General features: G+C 41.5%; 1 pseudogene; it reads left to right on the forward strand.

Moving 5' to 3' along the window:
• Positions 1-3279: 3279 nt before the first annotated feature.
• LOC147630429 (uncharacterized) lies at positions 3280-4279 on the forward strand (annotated as a pseudogene).
• The last annotated feature ends 1186 nt before the right edge of the window (positions 4280-5465 follow it).

Genomic DNA, 5465 nt, shown 5'->3' on the forward strand with positions numbered 1-5465 from the left:
CTCTCTTTCTCTCTCTCTCTAGCTTGGCGTAATCACCTCCCCTTGCTCTTGCTTCACCCCATCCTGTGTTGCTTTTCTCTCTCTTTCTCTCTCTCTGCCCGACTATGTGGCGCTGGCAACAGCGGCAACAAGTTCTTACACTCAAACACATTAATCAACAAACAAACAAAAAACAGGCTTACCTCCTCCTCCTCCTCCTCGTGTTCTTCACGCCAGCTAGAGAAAGAACCGTTTTCTCTCTCTCTCTTGTTTTCTCTCTCTCTCTCTTCTTTTCTTCCAAGAAGGTACCAACGGGTGCTAAAACTACCCACCCCTCCATTTTTTTAATTTGAATTTTTTTTATTTATACCCATATTAAGGTCTACAAATTTGTACCCACATTAAGGTCTACAAATTTGTGTTCCCACCTAACTATACTAACCCTCGTTCTCTCCCCTCTCGATCTCTCTCTTCTCTCTACCCACTTACATACAACCTCCTCTGTCTACAAAATAATATTAATCGTCACCATTCCTATGCAATTGCTTACACCAATGGACAACATCGACAATCATGATGCATGCAAATACCATGACATTCCACACACATATGCTTTCAAATACCATGAAAATGCACCTAAAATAACCACAATTGACCCTATTTAAACCCTAAAAATTGCTAAAAATGACTTCAATCCAGGGATCATCATTCCCCCCACACTGAAATATGAGCGTCCTCGCGAACACAGCAGCAACTTCATTTTCAGCTTCCCCCACACTTAACTTCTTTACCATCACTGCCTAGCATCACATCTCCACTTCATCACTCTGAAACAATCACCAACCATACACTAGAATTATAACGTTCCAAACAAACAAACAAAAAACAAAAACAAACCTTCAACACCTTCACATCAGCACACATAAATGAGTGAATGAAAATCCAAGTTGCAAACACCACTACAAGACTTATATAACACTAACCAATAGATAAACCAAAAGGTTTATTAAGCAAACATCAAATCCCAAAAACAGTAAAAATTAGCAACTACCACAACATCCTCACTATGTCTATAATATTTCCACTTTAACAAATAGGAAACAACCCATCCATAACTATAAAACTCTAGGAAAACTACCTTCCACTCACTTCCATATTTCATAAAGACAATAGTAGCACAACTAACCATGGAAGTCATTGCCTGATTGTAATTCCCTTATATCAGAACCATGACTTTCTCGTTTCAATTTTTTTTCTCTTTTGATTTTTTTTTTTTGGAACCAAATGCACACCACAATGGCAACCACCCCATATGAAACTAGGCTGCGATTGTCAGACCTTGCCTCCCGGCTAGGTTGACTCCAAGAACCTACCAAGCTCACATGACGATGGCTATCCCAAAACAGCCCAAGGCATCGGTTTAGAGTACTGACAACCCTGCCAGCATGACTCTCCTCACCTACCAAGAACCATTAAGGCGATAGACCACATATACCACATACATACATTTGAATTTTTTTTTCTTCCCTTTTTTTTCTTCTCTTTTTTTCTTTTTTTCTTTTTTTTCATCATTTTTCAAAGGCAATGATTTGAAAACCCTCCCCAGGCTCATCATGAAAATCGAGACTATTATGGTCATTATAACCCAGGAATAAGAGAGAAAAGTTCCTTCCACTAGAGTTCTTAAGCACTTCCAAGCTGTTACCTACCATTAAAGAGAAAAAAGATAGTCAATGCAGCACATGCCTAGTTAAGATGAATGTGGTAATGACCAATTTCTACTACAGAGCTCAGCAAGAAACTCATAGAATTAGTATCCTTGACCAATAAACCCCAAATCTTTCCAAAAGAAAGAATCATATAAGTCAAGTACCAAGCAATTGCAACTGGATTAACACAACTCACAAACCCCATTATTACACACACCATGCAAGTGATACAAAAAAAAACAAATATATTGGAGAAAATACACCTGTAGAACACTGCATATCCTCTGAGTAGCAAAAAATGCATGTCCAGAAACAACCTTCAATACTATGATATCATTGTTCCCAAGTTACTCCCCCATCTCCTTGCACCTAGCAATGCAAAAATACAAAGAAAATACCATATCTGCACATACTAACCATTCAAACAATTCGATTACAACTTCCAAGAAACATAATGTACCTAAAATTAAAACAAACAAACACAAAAAACCAATCCACATGCAAACCAAAACAAACAACAAAAACACATAACAAATCACACAAACAAAACAATTGTTAAAACAGTGAATGCGTCCTAAATAACAACCACACACAGCCTAAATCCTAGAAACACACACCGAAAAGACATCTTTTTGTATGAAATAATTTACAATGTTTTATTTACACACACCCACACAGACACACAAATGGAAAAGAACAAACTACTACGACCCAACAGATCTTCAAGACACAACTTCACCATTCTAAACTGAATAAAGAAATTTAATGTCAAAATGTTTTTGTGTAAATTGTTTCCAATAGTTTAATGAAAAAGAACCGATATCTCCAACACTTCCACGTTTCAGTCAATCTGCAATAGCATCACTGCATTCAACATTTGGCTAATCTTCACTTTACTCCACTCTTCACTCTCTCTCTTTCACACTTCAAAACTCTTTCTTTCTTTCTTCTCTCTCTCTACTCATTATTCTCATGAACTCTCTTCTTTCTCTTCTTTCTTTCTCTTTATTCCTCCTCATCCTGAAACACAAACACAAGAATAATGCATACAATCTAATACATTCTCTCACACTCTCATGCTTTTACTTTTAAGTATGCACCATGTCAAAGTGATCAAATCTCTTTCTCTCTCTTTCCTATTTTGCATGTACACACATAGCACACTCATATTACCCTCTCTCTTCTTTCCTTCTTCTTTCTTTCTCTTCCTTCTCTATTTTTCATTCTCTGTGTCCTCTCCAAATATCTGCAAAGTCTTTGTTCTTTCATCTCTACTTGGATTACCCTATTTATACCCACCCTTTTGGCTTGCTTTCACTATGGTCCCTCTATGGACCTCTTCTTATGCATCTCACCTTGGCTACTTTCATGGCGAGCCTTGACTTCCATGTGCATGCAATAAGGCTATGCCTCTCTCCTAATCTATGGCCTACCCAAAAGCAACATCTTCAATGTTTTGCTACCTATGCTCTCCTGGTTGTGCTAGGTAGCCCGTAAGACCCTTCCCCTACATCATGTGCTCACTACAAATCTTATAATCCCAAATGCTAAGGCGGCAACTCATAGGTGCTCTCTCTCTCTCTCTCTCTACATGGCAGCAGCCCCTTGCTATGCTATCATCCTTGGATGCTCGGCTGTGTCACAATCGGCCGTCTCCTCTCCATGCAGCTGCCCTCTGTGAATGCTGATAACCTCTCTCACTCTCCTCCTCTAATAAAGAGAGAGTCTCTCTATCTCTCACTCTCTCTCTCCCTACCTTACACTAATTATGTATTACAATTAGTATTCTTTGTAGCCCTGCAGGCGCATGCACTGGTGACTCCACGGACAAAATGATCTAAATAACTACAAAACCTGGGACTAAGCCACAACCTCCTCACGGGCAGCATCCCGACTGAGCTGGCGGTTCTGCCCAGCCTCGTCACTCTTCGTTTGGCACACAACCGCCTTACCGGCAGCCTCCCGTCCTCCTTCGCCGACTCGTCTTCTCTCGACCACTTAGACGTCAAGCGCAACTGCTTGGACGGCCCACTACCTATTCTGCCCCCGTCACTAACCTATCAACCTCGCCCACAACCGCCTGACCGGAGGATTGGCCAACCTCGCTGCTCTCCGCAGCCTCTCTTTCCTGGATCTCAGTCAGAACCAGCTCTCCGGCTTCGTCCCCATGTCGCTCTTCTCCAGCCCCCTCACCTTCCTCTCCCTGCACCGCAACCTTCTCTCCGGCTCCCTCTCTCCCCTTCAACTCGTCGTCATACCCACAGTGGACCTCGGCTTCAACCAACTCTCCGGGCCCATTTCCCCCTTCTTCACCTTTGTTCGGAACCTCTACCTCAACAATAATCGCTTCACAGGTGCGATTCCACAAGAGTTCATCGACCTGCTCCTATCTTCCTCCATTCAGATGCTCTTTCTCCAGGATAACTTTCTCACAGAGTTCCCCCTCAGCCCTGGCACGTCTCTCCCCTCACCGTTTGCATCCAATACAACTGCATGCTTCCTCCCGTTGAGTCCCCATGTCCTCACAATGCGAGCACGCGCCCTTCCAGGCCGTCTACACAGTGCAAGAGCACCTGACTCTCTTTCTCTCTCTCTCTAGCCTGGCGTAATCACCTCCCCTTGCTCTTGCTTCACCCCATCGTGTGTTGCTTTTCTCTCTCTGCCCGACTATGTGGCGCTGGCAGCAGCGGCAACAAGTTCTTACACTCAAACACATTAATCAACAAACAAACAAAAAACAGGCTTACCTCCTCCTCCTCCTCCTCGTGTTCTTCACACCAGCTAGAGAAAGAACCGTTTTCTCTCTCTCTCTTCTTTTCTCCCAAGAAGGTACCAACGGGTGCTAAAACTACCCACCCCTCCATTTTTTTAATTTAAAATTTTTTTATTTATATCCACATTAAGGTCTACAAATTTGTACCCACATTAAGGTCTACAAATTTGTGTTCCCACCTAACTATACTAACCCTCGTTCTCTCCCCTCGATCTCTCTCTTCTCTCTACCCACTTACATACAACCTCCTCTGTCTACAAAATAATATTAATTGTCACCATTCCTATGCAATTGCTTACACCAATGGACAACATCGACAATCATGATGCATGCAAATACCATGACATTCCAGACACACATATGCTTTCAAATACCATGAAAATGCACCTAAAATAACCACAATTGACCCTATTTAAATCCTAAAAATTGCTAAAAATGACTTCGATCCAGGGATCATCATGCCTGCAAATTGTTCAACATTCATATCATCTAATTGATGGGACCCTTCATATTTTGGCCAAAAATCTGTGTACTTTCTTGCTTGTGTGATTGTATTGGTTTTCCAAGCTCTTTTATTACATTACTCCAATAATCTATCACGGGCCTATATTAATATCTTGGCACAAATGAACCATTACTTAGATTCTACCAAAATTTTATGTAACCCTTCAATCCTGATATTACTTCTACTGCTGCATGCATCTTTATATGCTTGGCCATTGGTAGTAGAGGTGGATCTCCTTTTGGTAACCTTGGTTTACCTTCACTGTCTGTCTTCCAAAGATGGATACTTGCACTCCAATTACGAATAGCTACATGTGCCTTAAATTGCATTACTGGTGTGTCTCCTTCCATGAAGAACCTTAATAGAAGTGGTTTGGAGTGACCTATAAGTGCTTCTTGCCCATCACAAATGTAGCCATCACAATATGCCTTGAAGTCAGGGACCTCTGTAAGCAAGAAGGGAGCTGGAGAAGAAGTTGAGTTGGTTCTTAAAGTATCCA

This window comes from Cibotium barometz, chromosome 16 (genome assembly GCF_041138505.1).
Source record: "Cibotium barometz isolate CiBa-2024 chromosome 16, ASM4113850v1, whole genome shotgun sequence".
Lineage (NCBI taxonomy): Eukaryota > Viridiplantae > Streptophyta > Polypodiopsida > Cyatheales > Cibotiaceae > Cibotium > Cibotium barometz.